At 43.1% G+C, this 26,242-nt stretch overlaps 1 protein-coding gene across 1 annotated transcript in view; it reads right to left on the bottom strand.

Annotated features, from left to right (window-relative positions):
* SLC24A3 (solute carrier family 24 member 3) overlaps positions 1 to 26,242 on the bottom strand; it is a 354,780-nt gene that overhangs the window by 160,900 nt on the left and 167,638 nt on the right. The window lies entirely within an intron of this gene.

Here is a 26,242-nt window from a genome sequence, read left to right as displayed (position 1 = left end):
TTTTGAGGCAGATATTCCTCCCCCAAAATACTCCGTGTGAACATAGCCTAACAGTGGTCTCCAGTCCTCAAAATGGAAGAGTGAAATGGTAAATATGTCTGTGTATTATCGATTTATAGTAGAAATGGATGGGGTATGTACATATAAAAAGGGATGTTTGCTGAAAAAAACGGCACCACTTTTGATAATTATCGTGTGTGGTATTTTCCGTCAGTACCACGCACAACCCATAAACATTTCAAGTCTAATCTTTTACTTGAAGCATCATAGGCTAGACAGAATGTTTTTTAAAAATTTTTGGGGATATATTCATACATAAAGATTCAGCTCATTAAATAATACATTTATGCTTGGATGAGTTGAGTGAAAAGAGAAAGAAAGTGATCAGCAAAAAGAAGAATGGGATCATATTACCAAAATCAAACCATGCCAATGAGGAGCTTAAAGAGGATTTTGGCATGTCTGTTTTAGCAAATCCTTACATACCCCATAAAATAACATTACTGGAGCATCTTTTCTTAGAACCTTGCTATCTACCATTCCTTTTTTATTCCTCCTGAAAATGTATGAAACGTTCTGCTTGTCAATGGGGTGTTTCCATATACAGTCTGACACTGTTCAATCAGTGCTTTGACTTTGTCGGGACACCCCATATTGACAAGGGAAATGGTAAGACCCAGTTGTCAATATATTCCTATATTTGGAGGAGGAGTAAAAGAAGAACAGCACAACGCAGGTTTACTTTCAATCCATTTTGGAAGTTTTAATATTTTTTTAATAAAAAAATGAAAAGCGAAATAAAATGTAATTAAAAAAAATAGTGTGCTGTATAATGTAGGAATTTTACCCATGAAAGTATTGCTCCTAGCAAAGAATATGGTGCCTCAAGGAGGCGCCCATATGGCGCATGCGGAGTGTCTATTGCTGTGTATTACTCCCTATGCCACTGTACAGGGTCTATACACATGGCATGAGCCCTTCTGCTATACCTATAGAGGGATGCTGATCACAAAAAAACATGGAAGTGCTTTGGTTCTCAATATGTGTAATGAAAACAATCAGGCATAAAAATGAGTTGGTAAAGTTGAGAACACTGTTTGGCTGAACTGAACATTTTAGAAACCCTCAAAGATAACATACGTAGCTGTTTTCAAAGATTCTTACTTCACTGACTCATCCGGATGACATCAAAGACAGCTGTTTTAGAAAGGCTGTAACCGCAGTTCAGTGGTAATGGTTGTTGGGGCAGGTTGAAAACTGGAGAGGTTTGACTGAGAAGTCTTGGCAGGGGGCCACATGTGCCAGCAATCAAATGATTATGAAAGTGTATTCGTTTTCTACTTCAAAGAATACTTAAAGGGGTTATCCGGAATTTAAAAATTGATGGTCTATCCTTAGTATAGGCCATCAATATTAGATCAGTGGGAGTGCGACTCTAGGCACCCTCGTCGATCAGCTGGTTGAAGGGGCGGCAAGCGCTGTAGCCTCTTCATTGTTTACATGGATTTATTTTTATTTTTGTACTTGTACACGTCGTTGCATTCGTACCGGCTGTGCAAGGTATTGCAGCACTCTCCCATTCATTAAAAACAGCTGATCGGCGGGGGTGTCGAGAGTATGACCCCTTCCGGTAAAATATTGATAGCTTATTATAAGATTAGGCCATTCATTTTGAAATCCTGAATAACTTCTTTAAATCATCTATTCAAATGACCTGATCCAAAATATTGTTTTACAAATTGACCATACCTTTATGGGACACGAACGCCCAGGCAAGCAGATGCCCTATTGTTTATTTACCTTTGTTAAGAAAAATTGTAAAGGATATTCTGCACCTAACACTTACACATTTACTCATGTACATATTTTATATTAGGATGCATAACTTTTTGGATTGTATTTTCATACTGTAATCTTATCATGTACGTACTGTACGGTACATTGGATGTTGCCCTGTGCAGTACCTTCTGCTGGTGCCCCCTTCCCCATATAGTGTTTTGTCATACAGTGTACAAATAACCATACTGGTGCCTAATTACAAGTACCATACTCTCATATGTTGGCCAAATAACACTTCTATACAGTTGCCTAAATAACAGTTCTAAACAATGCAACCACCACCACCACCATATCCTGCAAAAATAATTTACTGTACACTGCCTAAGCAGCCGTGCCACACAATGCCTAAGTAAATACTACCATTTACTGCTCAAATAATACTAACATACAGTCACCAAATAACGGCTTCATGTGTAATTTAATAATAGATAACAAATAATAACTTGATTTTTGGTGGTTACAAATGCCCCAGAGGTGCCCCTAATGTGCCCTCTTTAGCAAGGGTGGCTGATGCGCCCTGGATGACTGCACAGGTTGCACACTCCTAAGGTTGGCCATGAGTAAGCATCATGAGAGTTGTAGTTTCAGCAAACCTTCACAGTAAAAATACCTTTTATTCTATACAATAAAAAAAGATCACCAACAAATAGCGATCTAGCAAAAAACACGCCTAAATATAGTCATTAGAGAGTAATATGAGGTTTACAATAGGGTCTTTAATAGTCACTCCATGTGGTGGTCCACTTGGATACCAAGAATAAACCACATATCACTCTAAGGCCACGTTCACATGTGGCAGAATTTTTCCGCTGCAAATGTTGGTACAGATTCGGGGCAATTACACAACGAATCTGCAGCAACATTTTCATATTTGACAGGTAATTCAGACGTTACGGATATCATAGCGGAATTGCCACAGATTTCAGTTTTTGCATTGCAAAGGCTGAAATCCGCAGTGAAATTTGGCTGCTTCTCCACAACATAATGTGCATGCTGTGGAGGGAAACGTCTGCATCGCAGCCTAATTTCCGCACAGTTATTTTCCGCAACGCCTGAACTAAGTTTCCTAAAAATGTATAGAAACAAATGTAAAAAACGGCTGCTGCAGAATTCCACTGCGGACTGTCTGCAGCGGAATTCAACAGCAATTCCGCCACGTCTGTACGTGGCCTAAGGCCCCATGCACACTAACTTATTTTTTCCCGTACGTAAATACTGGCGTAAATACGGGTCCTTTGTCACCCGTATGCCACCAGTATTTATGGACCCGTGCCCGTAAATATGGGTCCGTTGTCACCCGTATTTACAGACCCTTTTTTCTCTGCAAAATTGCACTACACTAATCGGCAGCCCCTTCTCTCTATCAGTGCAGGATAGAGAGAAGGGGCAGCCCTGTCGGGCAGAGTTTCCGCAGCGGAACGCAACGACTGTAAGTAAAAGAAGTTCATACGTACCCCGGCTGTTGTCTTGGTGACGCGTCCCTCTTTTGATATCCAGTCCAACCTCCCTGGTTGACGTGGCAGTCCATGTGACCGCTGCAGCCTGTGATTGGCTGTGGCAGTCCAGGTGACCGCTGCAGCTAGTCACATGGGATGAAACGTCATTCCAGGAGGACGGACTGGAGGAAGAAGCAGGGAGTTCTGGGTAAGTAGTAACTTTTTTTTTCAGCATATAAAGGTTATTCTTTGGTTTCCCCACAGGTTTTAAGTCTTCTTCTTGTAGTAATAAACCTGTCCTGGTCATGTGATGGATAAACAAATGCTCCGCTTTACACCTGTCTGACCATCACATGACCAGAACAGATTTGATTCCTCTGGAAGTGAACCATGAAGGTTTCTATTAAATAACTGAAAGCAGAGATCTTGAAAAGAGTAAAGAAGTGATACAGAAATGATACTGGAAAATGATCCAACTTTTCATTACAATGAATAATTTGCTGAAATTTCTGAACTTCCCCTTTAAGTCTGATAAAGGTGATTCCACGAATTTTATTTATTTGCAACATCATAAGTGTACATTTCACAAAGCAGATCTTTTTCTTATTCAAAATTTTTATTGAGTTACAGAACACAAAATTACAAAACATAGTGGAGGGAAGGCCTCCACACCTTAAATAAAAACAACAAACAAGGTCAGTGGACCAAAGCAAAAACAAAAAATCAATAATGTGCATCACATCTCAATATAAAGGACAATGGTCAGTATACAACAGCATGAATAATCCTAGAAGCAAAACATCAGGAGGTACACAGTGAGGCCGCTTAATTCAAACAGAGAAGGAGAGGCACATTACCCTAGACAGGGGAAGAGAAAGTATAGAAAAAGGCCCCAAGAGAGGGAGGAATAGGAGGGAGGGGAGAGGACAAGGGGATCCTGGACTCCAGTTCCGGGGTATTATGGGTGAAAACAGCAGCGAGCAAGAACCGCAGTACACTTCACAAGGGCATAGGCCGACTCAGGTTACAGCCGTGAGGTAGGAAGGAGAAGAAAGGAACACTATCCAAGGAGACCACGTAGACGTGTATTTTACCACAGCTGCCGGGGAATGAGCCACCAGGTGTTCCATTCGCTGTATCAAGGCAACTTCCCGAAACCACTCATCTAATGTTGGGGGTATTGCCGTTTTCCACCTGCGCTGGATCACTTATTTTGCCGCCTGAAGGAGATGTCTAGTTAGGGAGCTTTTATAAACGTGTATTGGCATCGGGAACATGAATAAAAGAGCTGCTTCCGGAGAGTTGGGGACAGAGATTCCCGTAACCTCCAATATCAATTTAAGTACTGCATCCCAAAAACTCCTCAACAAAGGGCAGCTCCACCAAACATGAGACATGGAACCTCCCACAGCACCACAACGCCAACAATTGTGAGGCACAGACGGATACCATTTATGAAGCGCAGCCGGGACTCGGTACCATCTAGAGACAATTTTGTAACAAGTTTCCTGGGCCCTAATGGCTGTAGGGGCTTATTGTGAAAGGGAGAAACACCGCTTCCATTGTGCATCAGTAAATGTAGTATGTAATTCTCTCTCCCAGGCCCCGCAGAAGGAGGGGAGTTGTTGGGAACGCTGTGAAAGGAGTAATTTATATATTGTGGAGATGGCATGGGTAGGGGGCTGGGTGGAAACACATAGGCGCTCAAAGTCAGTCAACAAACGGTGAAGATGTGCGCGTCGATTAACCGCTCCATAAAAATGCTTTAACTGGGCGTATTCATACATATGGCGAGTGGAGGGCACAGCATCGGGGCAGATGGAGGTTAGAGGGAGAAGAGAGGAGGCGGAGAGGACTTGGGCAAAATACATGGGGCCGGTGGACAACCTACCTAGGAAGGAGCGACCAGCCTTACCAGCAGGAAAGGCTGGATTATCCGTAATAGGAGTTAAAGGACCCAGGGGGTCTATAAGCGTACTTCCAGGCCCTAAGGACCTCAACGCCAGGAGGGTATGGTAAATAACAAAGGAGGCTTGGGTCGGTCTGTTCCCGGACAGGGTCCACGGCAGGGATGATAGGGTACTGGGACATAGTTGTTGAGCCAAACGGACCCATAGTTTTGATTCACGGTTATGAAAAAAATCTAAAACACGTGCGTGAGTTGATGCCAGATAGTAGAGGCGACAATCCGGCAGACCAACCCCACCCGTACCCCTGGAACGAGTCAGAGGAGCCCGGCTCAAATGTGGACGACCAGTCGGCCAAAGGAAGGAGCCAAAACACAGCTGAAGCCGCAACCAATAGGAGGATGGGATAGAGATGGGGATCGTCTGCAGGAGATAAAGTAAGCGGGGAAGGAGAGACATCTTAATAATATTGACACGGCCAAAACAGGAAAATTCTGTCTTATGCCAGGAATTAAGATCAGTACGAAACTTGGCCAGTAGGGGGATAAAATTATTTGTAAACAATTGTGTAAGGTCACCACCTATACGGGCACCCAAATATGTAATACCTCTGGAGGGCCAAGAGAAAGGGAAATTACTTTGGAGAAGCGACACTAACGGGGCCGGGAGAGAAACATTTAGCGCTTCAGACTTAGAGAAATTGATCTTGAAATTAGACCATGTTCCAAAACGGGACAACTCGGACATCAATGAAGGAAGAGAGAAAAGCAGATCTTTTTAATAATTGTGCTAATGTTTTCTTTATGGCCAGGATTACACACACAGTTTTGATGCAGTTTTTGGATCAGAAGTGGATCCAAAAGGAAGAAAGGGTATAAAGAAAAGTCTTATGCATCTTTTTTCTTTTGTATCCACTGCCAAAAAAACTGCATAAAAAATTTCTGTGTGATCCTGGCCTTAGGGTAATTTCACACGCGGCAGATTTGATGCAGAAATGTCTGCAACTGAAAATCTATTTCATCCATCTAAGGGCATGCCCCCACGTGGCGGAATTCCTCCGCAACTGTCCGCATCAATGCCGCACCTACTCCGGTTTGCGGATTACGGCTGCGGATCTGCCCAAAATGTGCAGTAAATTGATGCGGACTAGCTGCTGCGGACTGCGGGAAAAGTGCTTTCCTTCTCTCTATTCAGTGCAGGATAGAGAGAAGGGACAGCACTTTCCCTAGTGAAAGTAAACGACTTTCATACTTACCGGCCGTTGTCTTGGTGACGCGTCCCTCTTTCGGCATCCAGCCCTACCTCCCTGGATGACGCGGCAGTCCATGTGACCGCTGCAGCCTGTGATTGGCTGCAGCCATCACTAAGACTGAAACGTCATCCTGGGAAGCCGGACTGGAGACAGAAGCAGGGAGTTCTCGGTAAGTATGAACTTCTATTTTTTTACAGGTTGCTGTATATTGGGATCGGTAGTCACTGTCCAGGGTGCAGAAACAGTTACTGCCGATCGCTAACTCTTTCAGCACCCTGGACAGTGACTATTTACTGACGTCTCCTAGCAACGCTCCCGTAATTCCGGGAGCCCCATTGACTTCTTCAGTCTGGCTGTAGACCTAGAAATACATAGGTCCAGCCAGAATGAAGAAATGTCATGGCAAAAAAGCAAGACGCATCCGCAGCACACATAACATGTGCATGACAGCTGCGGACTTCATTGCGGAATTTAGAATCTCCATTGAAGTCAATGGAGAAATTCCGCCATGAGTCCGCAACCAGTCCGCCACTGCTCCGCAACAGACAGAGCATGCTGCGGACACCAAATTCCGCTCCGCAGCCTATGCTCCGCAGCGGAATTTTACTCAAAGTCTAAACGAACACTTCTAAATTAAAGTGGAAGTCAATGGAGAAACGGCTCCGCTGCGGATTAACGCTGCGGAGTGTCCGCAGCGGAATTCAAGTGAAATTCCGCCACATGTGAACCCAGCCTTAATGTGGTTGTTTCTGCAACATGTGCATGGATTTCTGCAATTCCCATTCAGATGCATGGAACAGTTGCAGACATTTCTGCAACAAATCTGCTGCATGTGAATATACCCTTAGGGCATGTTCATACGTGGCGGAATTGCTGTGGAATTCCGCTGCGGAGAGTCCGCACTGGAAATCTGCAGCAGACAGTCTGTCCATTGGTTTCCACACCTTTTTAGTTATCTTCGTGCAGACGTTGCGGACAACTCCGCTGCGGACCATAGGCTGCGGTGCGAAATTTGGTGTCCGCAGCATACGCTGGCTGTTGCGGACTTGATGCGTACTTGTGCGAGAATTTCTCCATTGACTTCAATGGAGTTGCAAAATTACGCAATGAAATCCGCAGATGTTATGTGTGTTGCGATGCGGATTGCTTTCACAAACAGGATATTTCATCATTCTGGCTGGACCTATGTGTTTCGAGGTCTATAGCCAGACTGAGATGGAATGTTTTAAAAGAGAGCAGGATATACTCTTCACCTGAAACCGCAACGACTAATCCGCAGAAATTTACTTCACATTTTAGGCAAAGCCGCAACGGAATCTGCAACGCAGATTATGTGTGGCATTGATGCGAACAGTGTCTGCAGAATTCTGCCACGTCTGAACATGCCCTTACAATTTCCTCTATTTATAAATCACAAGGTTATTTATATTATAAGGTTAGTAGCGAGTATGCTTAAAATATTCCTTTAAAAAAATCTAGAGAAATATCTTGTTAAAGGAATTACACTTGAAGTGTGACCTATGCTGTATTTCAATTAATTTATAGTCTGCAGGCGACGTAACAGGCTGATCTGGTAACATTGATGCTTCCATAAAGGACATTGTATATGCTGTCAATATCAGCCAGACGACAAGTACATTATCTACTATATTTCGGTCCATTTTTCTCCATACAATCTCTATGCTGCACACTATGATGACGAACTTTACTAGGATGACAATGACATCACTGTTTCCATAGCAACATCAGCAGGAGAACAAAGGACACCACTAATAAAGGACTGCCTAGTAATAAATCTGTATACAGCAGTTTGATATTTAAAGGTATATTTCATTTTTTTTAAATTCATTTTTTATTTATAAAATAGGAAACCATATAGTTTTCTAATATACATATAGAATATTGCATGTGCCACATGACTCAGCACAGGTCCCATGTCATTTAGGCTAGGTTTACACCATGTTTTTGCATCTTGTTGAAAGCACCTGTTTTATTTTTGGGTCAAATTAGTCCTTAAAACAGGATGCAACTGGACAAAAAAAAACAAACTATGGCGCAGGCTCTAGCTGCTGCCCGAGCGATCGGGCAGCTGATGTGGAGAGAAGACAGAAGTGGTTTTCATCGCTTGTGTCTTCTCTGGTTTCACATACACAGCACTCACTGAGCGTTATTGGTCACAGTTATCATGTGACTAGTCACATGATCACCGGGATGCCATTAGTGAGGGGCTGCTGCTGCCCAGAAAATAGTTACTATAAGGCTGGGTTCACACGACCTATTTTCAGGCGTAAATGAGGCGTTTTACGCCTCGAATTACGCCTGAAAACACGGCTCCAATACGTCGGTAAACAACTGCCCATTCATTTCAATGGGTTTGCCCGATGTACTGTGCCGACGACCTGTAATTTTACGCATCGCTGTCAAAAGACGGCGCGTAAAATGACAGCCTCGTCAAAGAAGTGCAGGGCACTTCTTGGGACGTAATTGGAGCCATTTTTCATTGAATCCAATGAAGAACAGCTCCAGATTACGACCGTAATTGACGCCTCGCAAAACGCGAGTACAAGCAATTACGTCTGAAATACAGGAGCTGTTTTCTCCTGAAAACAGCTCCGTAATTTCAGCTGTAATTGTCGATATCGTGTGCACATACCCTAACAGGGATTATTTCCATTATAAATGCCACAGTGACAGTGGAAAAGTATTTTCAGATTTTAAGGGACAGACCATAATAATAAAAAATAAGAGTAAAAAGCAAAAATAATTTAAATAAAAATAAAAAATACACATAAAATTCCCCCCCAAACAAAGTTCATCAGCCAATCATTGTTGTAACGCTAGACCTGTCCCAATTTTCCTAAAATAGCCATGTAATATGTCAAAATGTACGGGAGACAATGACTATCACGAATAAAATCTATTTCAGGGTAATGCTATAATACTAAAATGAGCTACAATCAGGTCCCGACTGGCCATCTGGCAGGTCCGGCAAATGCCAGATGGGCTGATGCACAGTGGGTTGGCTGCCACCCATACAGTTGTTATTTATTATAGCTATGGTCCGGAGGCGCCCATTCACTCTAGGTGTCAAGCTTATTAGTACGTGGCCGCTGATCAGACACTCAAATAGGGACAGCAAAGGGAAAAGAGGGATGAGGTAAGCTGCCTCTATATAATTAAGCAATAACCAAGCGGCAGAGAGGAAGCAGTGTTTCCTTTCACCAGAAGAAAACAGCCCATCCACTAGCCCGCCACTGGTTAGTTTATTGCTTGGTCCACGGGGGTGGGGCTGCACCAGCAGATTTTACAGACCTTGTTAGATAAGAGAAGAAAGGATGCTGAGCGTCTGCTATATTGTGAACCAATAAAAGCAGCTTTGAACCTGGCATGAGTGGCACGTGTGCAGCCTTTGTTCTAGGTGTGAGTGGCGTGGGTGCGGCATGGGGCCCTAGGTATGAGTGGCTCTTGTGCGGCATAAGGCCTAGCTATGAATGGCTCATGTGCGGAATCGGTTCTAGATGTGAATCTGGAACGTGCGTGGCATTGGTCCTAGATCTAAGTCGAGCGTGTGCAGCATGTGTACTAGGTGTTTGTGACGTGTTCTATCTCTGAGGGACGTGTGTGCGGCATGGGTCCTAGGTGTGAATGGAGTGTGTGTATCATGAAAATTAGATGTGACTGGTGCATGTACAGGTCTTAGATGTAAGTGGCGTTTGAGTGGTGCATGTGCATCATGGGTTCTAGGTATGAGTGGTGATTGTACATGCTGTCCTAGGTATGATTGACTATGTATGTATATACGGTTGATTTTGGAATAATACCATTATTTGTTGATATGAAGCTATTTTAGTTTTATTTGTTAGTATGATTTGAGATGTTTTTAAACAATGTTTCTAAAAAAAATTCTACAAAACAATCAGTAATGAAGCAAAGTACAGTTAGTCTGGTGAAAATAAAACAGCATTATCATAGAATTTCTAGAGTAAAATTTTAATGATGATCTTAACTGAAAAAATTTCATAAAATAGATTGTAAATTAAATATATGTGAGTAGTCACAATGCGGACACTATATTAATGAGGGAATTAAGTGCACAAGGGAGTGTATAGTTTCATAAATTAAAGGCAAATGAACTCCACTCTTAAGATATTAGGAGATATGAAAAAAATACAAAAACAAACATGGGGTTAAGGAGGACATGGGGGGGGGGGGGGCTGGTGGCCAACAGGCTGCAGTATGCTTTGATATCTTTATATGTCAGTATATTGACAATAGTTGCATGTATAGTATATGACGTCAATGTCTATATATGAAATATATATGGAGAAATAATGCTGCTCCTATTTAGCAGTTTGGTGGGATTTAGGGTCTGTTCACATCACATTTGTCCTTCCGTTGAGGGGTTCCGTCTGAGGCTTCCATCGGGTTAATCCCTCAACGGAAAGGCAAATGGAAACCTATGCTTCCATTTCCCTCACCATTGATATCAATGGTGACGGAAACCTAGCTAATGGTTTCCGTCTGTCACTATTGTGACAGGGTTCCGTTGTTCTTGACGGAACCAATAGCGCAGTCGACTGTGCTATTGATTCAGTCAAAATGACAGAACCCTGTCACAACAGTGACAGACGGAAACCATTAGCTAGGTTTCCATCACCATTGAGTTCAATGGTGAGGGAAACGGAAGTTGAGGTTTCCGTTTGCCTTTCCGCTGAGGGGTTAACCCGACGGTAACCCTCAGTGGAACACAGACGGTGATGTGAACACAGCTTTAGTGATTTATGAAATATCTGAGTGGCACAACAGGGAGGCAGCATTTCTGGGAGCATCAGAAACAATGTACAATGTTTTTGAATAGTTGGAGGTTGGGTCCCGCAACCTCGCAAACATATTACATGGACGTGGGTCTGTGTGCTTTAAAATGCCAGGACTGAGCTTATGTCCCAGTCCGGCTCTGGCTATAATGCGAAAAAGCTAAAACAGAACGTTTCAACAGGATGCATGTGAGGAGGAGGAGGGTATTTTTTTGCTCCCTGTAGGAGCAGAATCCCCAATTCCCGTCCACAGCTTCGGCAACGCTATGGCCGGGGATTGGGGATTCCGCTCCAGCAGAAGTCCCTGACTTCACTGTCCATATATGGACACAGTGACGTCAGGGACTTCTGAAGCGGAATCCCCGGCGATGTGGCCGGTGTTTCCACTCCAGGAGAAGACCCTGAATTTACTGCCCATATGTGGACACAGTGACGACAGGGACTTCGGAAGCGGGATCCCCGGCACTGTGGCCAGTGTTTCCACTCCAGGAGAAGTCCCTGACTTCACTGCATATATGGACAGTGAAGTCAAGGACTTCTCCTGGAATGGTGGCGCTATCTACTGTGTAGAACTACCTACAGGGGGCTGTGTGGAATTACCTACGGGGGGGGGGGGGGGCTGTGTGGTATTACCTAGAGGGGACTGTGTGGCACTACCTAGAGGGGGCTGTCTGGCACTACCTAGAGGGGGCTGTGTGGCACTACCTAGAGGGGGCTGTGCAGTATTACCTACAGGGGGCTGTGTGGCACTACCTACAGGGGGCTGTGTGGCATTACCTACAGGAGGCTGTGTGGAACTACCTAGAGGGTGCTGTGTGGCACTACCTATAGGGGGCTGTGTGGCATTACTTACAGGGGACTGTGTGGCACTACCTACAAGGGGGTCTGTGTGGCACTACCTAAAGGGGGGCTATGGCAGTATCTACAAAGGGCAGTGTGTGGCATTATCTACAGAGGGAAGTGTGTGTCAAAAAATTTACAAATGAAATTCATCCGTTTTTAAAACGGACAGGGAAAAAAAAAAGGATGCAAAACAGGTCGAAATCGGCCATTAAAAATGGAGACCCGGCCCGGAACGGAAACGGAACAGATGCAAAACGGATGCAAAAGGGCCGAGAAAAACTGACCAAAACGGCCGTTTTTATCGGCCGACACTCGGACCCTGTCGTGTCGAATAGAGCCTAACTGAATGACGAGGTTCCATGACATGAAAATGTGTCCTGTGACTGACGCCATGTTTAGTCCTATTTATTTAGCCCATAGATGCACTATACAGAGTTCTGCTGCACTGGTATAAGAAAGCCATGTGAGGCTTTTAAGCTCATGTGTATTACAAAATTTTATGGCTCCATATTTTATTAATACATTTATTAATTCTATATAAAATGAAAGACACCTTAAATAGGAGAAAATTTACAACAAATGGTAACCACTGAAAGCACAAGGTCCTTTGTCTTAGTTTATATTTACAGAACTTATACTCTGAACAGGTCCCACAGTCCTTTTGGCATACGTTACAGCAGTACCTTTTTTTCACTGTATGAAAAGCGAAAATAACGTAAAAAAATAGAAAAAATACAAGGGGATCCGGCAAAAAATGTATATCATGTGGTATACTTTTTTCATTACAATGGCAGTGAATGGGCACATACAGTACACTTGCATACGTCAGAGCCATATGTTCTGACATACATTCAACGTATATGTCACCAATGTCTATGAAGAGAAAACCCCTTTAATGGTGCTCTTATAAAGTTGTTCTTCTTTCTATTGATCCTATTCTCTCATATTGCAATTAAAACTGAGAATTATATAAAGAATTCTTCTATATTTCCCCCTGCTCCTCCTCTTCACAATCCTTTCTGGCTGTTTGACAACTGGCTGCAGCAGGAGACCCCCTCCTCTACCCTGTCTGCAGTAGGACTTAGAGATAACTAAGCCATGTCCCACATCCATTTACCAGCTGAAAATTGAAAAGATCTGCAGTAAATGAACCCCTGTCTTCTCCGCAATGTTTCTACAAGAGTGTTTGTCTCAGGAGCATGCAGCAAAACCTACAGCAGGGTTCAGCAACCTTCAGCACTCCAGATGTTGTGAAACTACAACCCCTAGCGTGCCCCGGCATCCAAAGTCTTTATTGTTTCAGTCAAAGGTAGTCGGGGGATGCTGGGAACTGTAGTTCCATAACAGCTGGTGTGCCGAAAGTTGCTGACCCCTGACCTACAGACTGACAAACAGTTTACTTTTCTCATTTATTTCTAGGTTTCGTGTTCCTTTAAAAAAGCAATTACAAGCCGGTAAATGTAACAAGCAACAAGCATGGCATAAAATTATTTGCCATATATTTGCTACAAATGTACTACAAGAAAAAAAAATTTTGTTAAAGGGAAATTTGCTTCCTAAATATTTCTGCAGTGACTGATAGGATAAGTAGTAAAATATCCATGCTTGAGCTAAATATAAGAGGTCTGGAAACAGATGTTTTCATTTTCTCCTGCTTAATCTGTATAATGAGTCACTGTGTATTTGATTCCTTACATCCAACTTGCAGGATAAGAGATGGTAAATGAAGCAAGAACTGCCGGTTTCCATGCTTTAGTGCACATGAAGCGATCCAAATAGGAAGCAAATGATGCTTCCAAAATTTCTGACTATGACATTTAAATTGTGTTAATTGGCTGAGCTGTAACCTTTAGTTGCAGGACTCCGTTTGAACTGTAGGTAAGGTGTTCACAGATTTTACAGTGTACGGTTATAGTAGTTGACTTATGTAATAGGGAGCCAAATTTATAGTTAAAGTTGTATAAGATAAAAAAAAAAAACATGGCTGCTTTTATCAAGAAACCATGCCACTCTTGTCTATAGGTTGTGTATGGTATTGCAAGTGAATGGGGTGGAGCGGTTATACCACACATAATGGCATTGTTTCTGGAAGACAGTAGACACATCTTTTTTAGATCAAAAACAACCCTTTGAAAGGGAATGTCCAGGATTAGAAAAAGGTGTCGTCCCCCCCCCCCCCAGGAAGAGCACCACTATTTTCCAAGGGTTGTGTCTGGTATAGTATCACAGTTCGATTCACTTGAATGGCCCAAGTACAAGTAAGGCGGTGTTTCTTGATAAAAAGCAAATATTCTTTCTAACCCTGGACAACCCTTTGATGCATGTTAGTTAGGGAATAGCAATTTTACTGCACCACCCTTCTGATGGGGGACCAAAATGTAGAGTGCTATATAACAATAGAGCATTATGTGTGTGAGTAAGGACGTGAGGGGTAGTGCCAACACGTGATCCCTCTAGGAGCTTTAACTGTGCCAACTAGCTGTAATAGGCTTCCTACAAATGCTCAAATTGCTGGGGGTACTTGATCTGGGACCTCCACCAAGGCCAAAGAACAATGGGGTTACAGAACATGTAGGGGAGGAAAACGCCATCTTAAGTAAATTTATAAGTAGGCATATTATGGGTAAGTAATAAGGATAGATAGATAGATAGTCGTCCAAAGACAGGCAGCACTCCAAGTTTTAGTGAAAAAATGGCTTTTATTTAGCCCTTGTGCAACGTTTCGGCTCAGCGTATGGAGCCTTTTTCAAGCAGGCTCCATACGCTTAGCCGAAACGTTGCACAAGGGCTAAATAAAAGCCATTTTTTCACTAAAACTTGGAGTGCTGCCTGTCTTTGGACGACTATACCTGGATTTGGAGCAGTGATCAAGCTCCCAGGGCGCGCACCCATCCATAATTTTGACTGGTGCTGCTGGATTGTGGACTAGATAGATGATAGATAGATAGATAGATAGATAGATAGATAGATAGATAGATAGATAGATAGATAGATAGATAGATAGATAGATAGATAGATAGGAGATAAATAGATAGATTATGATAGGATAATAAGGAAGAAATAAGAATATATAATCAGAAAATAGCAACAGTCTTCAGATATTTTACATGATGCCTGTTTCCCAGTAGTAGCTGCCTATCGGATGACACCCAAGTTAACAGATCTTTTCCATGCCACATGGTATTTTACACTATAATTCACAGCTCACTGGTTAAGCTGCAAGGCTTTCTTCTTAATTATAGGTTGTTGGATGTAAAAAATAGGCGAATGTAAATTGTCAGGTTTGATTTAGTGAGATATTTATTCATCTCTCTTTGTAATATCACAAAACCAATATCTTGAATTGTCAATTTGGTTATTTTTCAAAACATCTAAATAGTTTTGCTGAAAATTAAACCAGCTTATTGACAATGTAAAACATTGGTTTTAGTAACATTTTTGTTTTAGATTCTCACCATTTTACTATATTATATATCACTATATTATTCCAGAAGATAAAAGTACTATACACAGATAGGGAGAGACCTTTGAATCAGAGTGAGCTGGGGGGATACTAGATAGGAGCTGCCTAGTGGACACTCTCCCTCAGTCGGGCACTTAAAGGGGTTGTCCCACTTTTATGTGCTATAGCAATATAATTTAGCATTAAAAATTCATTTGTTTTGTAATTTACTTTATGTTACAAAAATGCTTCAGTTGTGAGATATTTCCTTTACTTTATTATAATAGCCCCTGGTGTAAAATCTGTATAGTAATCTGGTGCAAGAACACCTGTGACTGCAAATATACAGCAGAAAAAGAAATGGCGACAGCACACTGCGAAAACTAATGCCACCTAAACCACTAAATATAAATAAATATGCATTACTGCTGAATCTACTTACAAATAGGGAGGTTCTTAGTGCACATTTTGATCAAAAAGTGTTTGCCCACCTGCCACGACAAGGCGACCTCTGTAAGTTCTGGGTGTATGTGCAGAGTAGGTCCGCACCTTACAGAGGTCGCCTTGTCGTGGCAGATGGGCAAACACTTTTTGATCAAAATGTGCACTAAGAACCTCCCTATTTGTAAGTAGATTTAGCAGTAATGCATATTTATTTATATTTAGTGGTTTAGGTGGCATTAGTGTCGCAGGGTGCTGTCGCCATTTCTTTGTCTGCTGTATATCTGCAGTCACAGGTGTTCTTGCACCTGTATACACGTTTTGTATCATTTTGTTGGAATGTGCTGTTCAAACTTTTGTTGTGTTTATGTGATCCATATATGTGGGGTTAGTGACTGCCTCCATTTTTGTTCTTGCACTCCTCTCATTCTGCCCTGGGTGATTTTAATTAGTTTAATGCTGGTTCCGACCATCACAGATATATATGTAGGCTTAGTCCCAGTTCTGGGTGTATTTGCACAGTAGGTCCCCACCTTACAGAGGTCGCCTTGTCGTGGCAGGTGGGCAAACACTTTTCGATCAAAATGTGCACTAAGAACCTCCCTATTATAAGTAGATCTAGCAGTAATGCATATTTATTTATATTTAGTGGCTTAGGTGGCATTAGTGTTCACAGTGTGCTGTCGCCATTTCTTTTTCTGCTGTATAGTAATCTGCACGTGCTCCTACTGAGCTGATTGAGGGATGACGCACACACTCAGTTCCACTCTCCAACTTGAAACCAATCAATAAAAAATTGCCTTCTCTGCTTGTCAATAAAGAAGTAGAGAGAAAGCTTTTATTCAGAAACACAGCCTGTCCTCAGTTTTATAGGGCAGGGCTCTCCCTTTAAAAAGACATGTAATTTGTAAAGCTTTTAGAGAGGAGACAGAGGCAGTGAAAGCAAACAATCTGCCTAAACAAGCTATGACAGAGGGGGAGGAGCTGCAGCAGAAAGGACACGCCCCCTGAGTGGTCAGCCTGAAGAAAATGGATTGAGGAGATCTCTAGATCCATGTAAAATACAAGACTGGTTCCAGCTTTGTTATATAGAGATTGTCATACACTATATTATGTCTGATGTCTACCACCGGATAGGTCATCAGTATATCACCCAGACCCCGCACCGTTAAGCCGCTTTGACTGACTCCGGGCACCTGATGTTATGGCCCATTATGCAATGTACGGAGCCGGAAGCAGTTGGCTCCGCATATAGCATAGTGGCGGTGCTGCCAAACTGCAGCTCTGCTCCTATTGACATTAATAGGAGCAGAGCTGCAGTACTGCAGTTTGGCCGCTATTCAGTGGCCAGAGCCAACTGCTTCCGACATGTACGTCCAGTGCTCGGAGGCAGCGGGAGCGGCTTAACGGTGCGGGGTGCAGGTGTCGGACCTCCACAGATCATGTACTGATGAGCTACCCGGTGGATAGGTCATCAGTTGTCCAGTAGTGGACAGCCTCTTTAATAATGATATCACCATCTATATATATATATATATATAGCTATATAGTGACCTTTTTAGACTAATAATATAGAAAATAGTGTTCAAGGGTGGACAAGCTAGCCCCTTGTTTAGTCAAGAACAGAGAACACAGAGGCACATGCAGGTGTGTATTATCTACTTTGAGAAATAGTCTTACATCAGTGAATAGGGAATTTCTCTGGTTAATAAAAACCACAATACTAAAAACCGTCAAGTGATCCTAGAGCCCTGTCCTCTATGTACGCGGTTATTAGACCACTGTACTGTCAGACTCATCAGTGTACGTGCATAGTAAATGTAATACTCTCTAAGCTTCCCAGAATTCGAAAGGCTTAAGGCTATTAAAAACCTCTTTGTTATTTTATATTACAGATTTTGTTAACAATGTTAACGTGATTTAATCAGCATTTTGTAAACCAACTACCTTTTATGTTATTGGAGGATTAATTCTACGCGTTCAGAACAAACCGTCTGGTATGCGTAGAGCCGGCATGATGACTTGCTGAAGTGGCCCTGCCTACTCCGATTATTCATTCCAGGCAGTAAAGCATGCTGAACGTTCTCGGCAGCTGTTCCTTATTTTCTGACATCTCTGACTTGCAAGACTTTTTGCTCAGCAGCATTAGCTGCAATCAGAATTGTGTATGTCAAAGCAGATCTCTATTTGTGAAGGGCAAAGTAGAGTGCAAAAAATGTAATAAAAAGTGAAGGTAGGTGAAAATTCTATCATCATGTATATAGACTTGTGAAATAACCGAACAATCCAATAAAAGAAAATGACATTGTCTAATAACAGTGAAACAACTGTAGGGGTTTTTCCGGTTTTATGTAAAGAAAGCTGAATAATCTAAAATCTACGGCATCTTCCGATCATACGCTGTGTTGCAATTCATCATCCTTTTCAAGATCACCTTTTGCTGTTAGTGAATGTAAACATTATAGTTTACATTCAGAGCCTGAACCCCTGTTTAGTACTATCAGAGGCGTAGCTAGGGGTTTAGCACACGGCGCAAAACATATCTGAGTGTGCCCCAACCCAGTGGACTCCCCCCCAACGCATGTTTACAACTGAGGAGGCACATTCTAATTATAGTGGTCATCATTCTGAATGAGCACTGTGCTGTATATGCTGCTATATTTCCCATTCTTACTAAAGTTTAATCTTCTCTCTGACAGAGGAGTTTGCATTAGAGAGTGTTGCAGACCTCTGTGAAAGTAAATGAAAGAATATATAACCCCCATCATTCCTGATATACCAGTCATCAGCCCTGTATACAGTGGATATAAAATGTCTACACACCCCTGTTAAAATGCCAGGTTTTTGTCATGTTACAAATTCAGTCCAAGATTAATCATTTCAGAACTTTTCCCACCTTTAATGTCCCCTATAATCTGTACAATTGTCCAAATTATAGTGGACAAATCTTTTAGGGTGGAAAAAAACCAAAAAAACAAACAAAAATAATGTGGTTGCCTAAAGATGCACACCCTTAAGCTAATACTTTGTTGAATTACCCTTTGACTTTATGACAGCATTCAGTCTTTTTGGGTAGAAGTCTATCAGCATGGCACATCTTGACTTGGCAATTGTTGCCCATTCTTCCTTGCAAAAGTGCTCCAAATCTGTCAGATTGCGAGGGCATCTCCTGTGTCTTCTCTTCAGGTCACCCCACAGATTTTCAATGGGATTCAGGTCTGGCTCTGGCTGGGCCATTCCATAACGTTGATCATCTTCTGGTGAAGCCATTCGTTTGGTGATTTGGAGGTATGCTTTGGGTCGTTGTCGTGCTGAAAGGTGACATTTCTCTTCAGCTTTTAGCAGAGGCCTGCAGGTTTTGTGCCAATATTGACTGATATTTGGAACTGTTCATAATTCCCTCCACCTTGACTAAAGTTCCAGTTCCAGCTGCAGAAAAACAGCCCCAAAGCATAATGCTGCCTCCACCATGCTGCACTGTGGGTATGGTGTTCTTTTGGTTATAAGCAGTGTTGGCTTTGCGACAAACATATCTTTTAGAATTATGGCCAAAAAGTTCAACCTTAGTCTCATCAGACCATAACACGTTTTCCCAATGACAATGTATGAGCTCCCACTAGGAAGGGAGAGGTACGGCATATACAGAGTTATTACAGCATATCCAATCTTTACAGAACCGGTCATGTCTTTGTATACTACGGGCATAAACATATTCATATTGATAATTTCTATTGACTTTTTAAATCATGTCTGTAATGGTCGGGATGTTAGATGTTTTCCATCTGAAAGCTACAGCTGATGTGGCAGATATTAAAATATGACATATTACAATTTGGAATTGTTTGGGAATAACATTAAGCCCAAGCCACAGTCATCCAAGTTCCGGCGTGAGGTTGATATTTTGAGTTGTAATCTAATTTAATAGTGCGCTAATTGATTGCCAGGAGGTTAATAATAAAGGACATTCCCAAAATATGTTAAGTATAGATCCTTAATGGTTACAACTTCTCCAACATTGTGGGGATGCATTACTATATATTCTGGAAAGTTTATCTGGAGTGAGATACCATCTATAGAATATTTTATAATATAATTCTTAATAATTAGTACAGGAAGAAGACTTATGAGAGATAGAGAATGTTCTTAACAATTTTCAATCACTGACACCAAGCACAGATCTTGAAAATGATTATAAATTAAATGTAAAGTATATGAAGAAGCTGTATAACTTTTTATTATACAATGATTAAGCTTTAAGTACAAAAATAATGTGTCTCCATAATTACAGACTACAAACCAACCCTCTGTAGACTTGTCTCGCAGTCATACTCTCTTCCATCTGTTCTTTATTTCTTGCTAAGCTAAGACACATTAGTCGGCATAGAAGCTCTATACATGAAACGGACTACTTCACATGATCCTTCGCAGAGTGGCTAACTGGCTAAAAGGGATTAGGGTGACACACAATGTGACTCTACAGGACCAGGGAGTGCTTACTCTTGCGCCATCCCACGTTTAGTACTTTGGGGGCTATTTATTGGACACCTATCGCTTCTCTTATTTGCCTTGTACTTAGTTGCATGTCATGAAGCTTATGTATCCTATTTATAAACAGGCATAAACCATGTTGGAGATTACAGCTCAGGCTATGATGGTTGGTATGGCAGGCTTAAAGCGGCTCTCTGCTTTGGACAATTCCTACTTTTTAAAAAACCCTCAACAATAAACTGATCACAAAGTGACTCCTGATGGGACCTCAAGTGATCAGCTGTAATATTTGGGGAAACTAGGCAGTAAGGGTTAAATTTCCCTGCAGCACCATCACAGGGGATATTAAGCATTACACAGTGTCCGTCCACATCAGTGTCTGTGTAATGCAGGACAGGTCAGGTCCCCCAGAGTGAGACACACTCCTTGTAACTGCTCCCCACTATGGCCGAGAGATAAGTATCCTGAACAGAGGACCCTTCTTTATTAAATGGGTTTTCCCATAAAAATCCACAGAGTAGGAAATACTGTAAATGTCTGATCGCTGTGGGTCCGACCTCTGGGTCCCCTGTGTGAATAGAGTGGTAGTACACATGTGTGGCCACCGCTCCATTAACTTTCTATTCGGCTGACAAAGATAGTCGAGCGCTGTACTACCTGTATGCATGTGCACTACCGCTCCATTCACACTCGGACCCCCAGTGATCAGACATTTATAACCTATCTTATGGAAAGGTAGTAAATATTGTTCAAGGGAAAACCCCTTTAAGGCTGGGTTCACACGTGGCGGAATTTCACTTGAATTAATCCGCAGCGGAGCCGTTTCTGCATTGACTTCCACTTCTATTTAGAAGTGTTAGTTTAGACGATGCGTAAAATTCCGCTGCGGAGCATAGGCTGCGGAGCGGAATTTGGTGTCTGCAGCATGCTCTGTCTGTTGCGGAGCAGTGGCGGACTGGTTGCGGACTCATGGCGGAATTTCTCCATTGACTTCAATGGAGATTCTAAGTTCCGCAATGAAGTCCGCAGCTGTCATGCACATGTTATGTGTGCTGCGGATGCGTCTTGCTTTTTTGACATGACATTTCTTCATTCTGGCTGGACCTATGTATTTCTAGGTCTACAGCCAGACTGAGGAAGTCAATGGGGCTCCCGGAATTACCGGAGCGTTGCTAGGTGACGTCAGTAAATAGTCACTGTCCAGGGTGCTGAAAGAGTTAAGCGATCGGCAGTAACTGTTTCTGCACCCTGGAAAGTGACTACCGATCCCAATATACAGCTACCTGTAAAAAAATAGAAGTTCATACTTACTGAGAACTCCCTGCTTCTGTCTCCAGTCCGGCTTTCCAGGATGACGTTTCTGTCTAAGTGACGGCTGCAGCCAATCACAGGCTGCAGCGGTCACATGGACTGCCGCGTCATCCAGGGAGGTCGGGCTGGATGCCGAAAGAGGGACGCGTCACCAAGACAACGGCCGGTAAGTATGAAATTCGTTTATTTTCACTAGGAAAAGTGCTGTCCCTTCTCTCTATCCTGTACTGATAGAGAGAAGGGAAGTACTTTTCCCGCAGTCCGCAGCAGCTAGTCCGCATCAATTTACTGCACATTTTGGACAGCTGCGGAGGAAATCCGCCAGGTCTGGCCTTGCCCTTACTCAGAATTCCCTAATATAGTATATGAAAGTCTAAACTGGACAACTCCTTTAATAAATGTGAAATTACTAAGTGCTGCTGTTATGTTGCTGTTGAAATGCTCCAATTGCTTTCAGGATACTCAAGTTCTTAATGTGAACCGCAAGGCAAAAGCTGAAAATGATTTTTTTTCCATGAGTGAAACGCCAAGGCCACCCTACTATTTTGGTACTAGCCGTTCAAAAGATTCACGGGGTTTCTCATGGAGGGCTCCGTCACCTCGGCTGCACCGTGAGGCCCTGAGCGCAGGTTGTCAGGAACTGTTTAGGAACCTGTACAGGAAATAACCAGATAATCTACAATGACGCCTCTTCTACCCCTTCATATCTCATGTGGCTGTTATACGCCAGCTTTACAAATATGATCAGTATTTAGGATTTATAAAATATCTTGTATCCTCTCTATTATTACATTATAGTGCAGTTAAGTTTTCAACAACTTTCTACAGCGCTTTTGTTTCTTTTCTTTATTGTGCTCTGCTGATATAGCATTTTACATGTGGCAACGCTGCTATTCCTAGTTCAGTGATAACAAAACAAAATGATGCTGAGATCCACAGAAAAAAAACGTACTGGAAAAAATGAAAAGATACAATCAGCTGACTCAATGGATAGTGTTAGAGCTCTTCAGATGTCTTTTTAGCTCGACATACAAGGTCATAAGCAAATAGTGGGAATTTGTAGCTAGTGCATAACATAATGGGGCCGGAGAGAGTGAAACGTCTAATTTGGTTCCCATTAACAACATTATTTGTTGCCATTGTTTTTGTAAATGTAGCATATTATTTGTATAACGAAACGTTCTAATATAATTTGTGTGTAATTTCCTCAATTAACTAAAAAATGTATTGTTTACTTCAAAAGGAAGAGAATCTGTCGTGGTCATGTACTACACAGTTTTAAGGGCCTGTTCACATCAGTGTTTGGGTTCCGTTCATGGGTTCCGTTCAACCTTTTTGTCAGAGGAACCCATGAACGGAAAGCCGAACGGAATCTATCGATTCCGTTTGCATCGTCATTGATTTTAGTGGTAATGCTTCTGTTTCAGTTTGTTTCCGTTCCGTAAAGTTTCCGTTTTTTTTCACTAAAACAATAGCGTAGTCGACTATGCTATTGTTTTCGTGAAAAAGAACTTTACGGAACAGATACAAATGGAAACCAACTGCAATGGAAGCATTACCATTGAAATCAATGGCAGGGTAAAAGGAAGCGATAGTTTCCATTCTGCTTTGCGGTTACCGTTTTTTCTGACGGAAAGGTTGAATGGAACCAATGTATGCTGATGTGAACAGGCCCTAAAGCTATTTGTAAGAGACAGCTGTATTTGGTGTACTGCAATTGTAACGAGCTGAGCACCTGTGTGTCCCTAACAGAACAGATTTTCATCCACTGGAAATAAACAATGAAGGTCATGCAGAGCACTTAAAAACCATGAGGAAATGTTAAACAAAGTTTATTATAGAAAATTGCACAACTTGTCATTATACGATGAATAGAATTTCCAGAGTACTCCATTAGGAAACATTTGCCAATATTTTCCAATACTGAACACATGTAGAGTGTAATGGCCGGAAGGAGGTGAAGGGAAAGTGAGCCCTAATCTACCCACCACCCTGTCCCTGCCTACTTGCAACGACTCGCCCTAGGCGACGAGGTACAACTGGGCGGCGGTCCCTACGCTGTCTAAGTGCACAGGAAAACAAACAGGGAACATGCAAGGGAAGGGGCAGTAGCCACAGAACGCCACGAGGAAACGGAGCGGCGAACGGACAGTCAGGACCAGGACGAAGTGAGTACACCCAAGCGGGCAAGGAGACAGAAGCAAGCCAGGGGCAAAGCAAAGCAGGTCAAGCAGAACTGCAGCAAGGCAGAAGCAAGGCAGAAGCAGGCTGGAGCAAGCAGCAGTGGGGCCAGGAATCCAAAAGAATTACAAGCACTGAGGGAGAGAACAGGGCAGGTAATAAAGGACAGGGGGCGGAGCTAACTCCGACAGACCAGGCCGCGATAGGCTCTCCCACTCCTGAGCCTGCCACCCTGGTTGGTGGGAGATGGTGTCAGTCGAACAGGTCTGGCCTCAGGTGTGGATTGATTAATCCCAGGAGTATACCTAGATGAAGTACCTGGCAGATCCCTAACAGTACTCCCCCTTTTATGAGGGGCCACCGGACCCTTACTAAGGGGACCCGGTTTAGTGGGGAAGAGAAGGTGGAACCTCCTGATCAATACCCCAGCGTGAACATCACGGGCAGGTACCCAAGTCCTCTCCTCCGGCCCGTATCCTCTCCAATGGACCAGGTACTGGAGGGAGCCCTGGACCATCCTACTGTCCATAATCTTGGCCACCTCGAATTCCACCCCCTCAGGGGTGAGAACGGGAACAGGAGGTATCCTCGAGGGGGACCAGGACGGGGAGCAGCGTTTAAGGAGGGAGGCATGGAAGACGTCATGTATGCGAAATGATGGGGGGAGCTCCAGACGGAAGGATACAGGGTTGAGGACTTCAATGATCTTATAAGGTCCAATAAATCGGGGAGCAAACTTCCTGGACGGGACCTTAAGGCGCAAGTTCCTGGACGACAACCAGACCAAATCCCCGACGACAAACCGGGGGTTAGCAGAACGTCTACTATCCGCCTGAATCTTTTGTGCGCTCTGGGACGCCTCTAGGTTCTTCTGAACCTGGGCCCAGACGGTGCACAGTTCCCGATGAACATCCTCTACCTCAGGATTATTGGAACAACCAGGGGAGACGGAGGAGAATCTTGGGTTAAACCCGAAATTACAGAAAAACGGGGAGACCCCTGACGAGTTACTGACCCGGTTATTCAAGGAAAATTCAGCAAGGGGAAGGAATGAGACCCAATCGAATTGACAGTCAGAGATGAAACACCTTAAATATTGTTCCAGGGATTGGTTGGTCCTTTCCGTTTGGCCATTAGTTTCGGGATGGAAGGCGGAGGAGAAGGACAGATCAATCTCCAACTTTTTACAAAAAGCTCTCCAAAATAAGGAAACAAATTGTACCCCTCTGTCAGAAACGATATTGACTGGGGCCCCATGGAGACGCAGGATGTGTTTCACAAACAAAGAAGCTAACGTCTTGGCGTTAGGTAGCTTCTTAAGGGGCACAAAGTGGCACAACTTGCTGAAGCGGTCGACTACCACCCACACCACCGACTTGCCCTGAGATGGAGGCAAATCGGTGATAAAATCCATGGAGATATGCGTCCAAGGTCTCTGGGGAATGGGCAAGGAACGCCACGAGGAAACGGAGCGGCGAACGGACAGTCAGGACCAGGACGAAGTGAGTACAACCAAGCGGGCAAGGAGACAGAAGCAAGCCAGGGGCAAAGCAAAGCAGGTCAAGCAGAACTGCAGCAAGGCAGAAGCAAGGCAGAAGCAGGCTGGAGCAAGCAGCAGTGGGGCCAGGAATCCAAAAGAATTACAAGCACTGAGGGAGAGAACAGGGCAGGTAATAAAGGACAGGGGGCGGAGCTAACTCCGACAGACCAGGCCGCGATAGGCTCTCCCACTCCTGAGCCTGCCACCCTGGTTGGTGGGAGATGGTGTCAGTCGAACAGGTCTGGCCTCAGGTGTGGATTGATTAATCCCAGGAGTATACCTAGATGAAGTACCTGGCAGATCCCTAACATAGAGAAAGAGGAGTCTAGAAGAGTGCTGCCCCTCCTTGTAGGCTACTATTGCTCATGCTTAGACCTAAAATATATTCTTAAAAGTTGTATGGTTTGGGCAATCCCTTTCTATTAGAACGGTTCTCCAACAATAAGTTGATCATAGGGCACGCCAATTGGCTGCAATCTGTTGGAGAACCAGGCAGCTGGTGTTCAATTTCCCTGCAATGCCACCACAATGGAAATTTGCTCATCGAAATCATTAGGCTCTTTATGTAAGGGTATAGCCTATAAATATGGTCAATTAAATAAATGAAAAAAAGCATTGTATTCGTCCAATCATGTTCTGGATCTTAATTACTTTCACTAACCAGGGATAAGCCAAGGGCTTACATACAGGGGGGAGTGTCCGTGATGTCTTGCGGTCTCGTGTCTCCATTTGGATGGGTGGAGCCTGA

Source organism: Rhinoderma darwinii, chromosome 4 (genome assembly GCF_050947455.1).
Source record: "Rhinoderma darwinii isolate aRhiDar2 chromosome 4, aRhiDar2.hap1, whole genome shotgun sequence".
In the NCBI taxonomy this organism is placed as follows: Eukaryota; Metazoa; Chordata; class Amphibia; order Anura; family Rhinodermatidae; genus Rhinoderma; species Rhinoderma darwinii.
The sequence above is the reverse complement of the archived record's forward strand: the minus strand, read 5'-3'. Positions and strand labels throughout refer to the sequence as shown.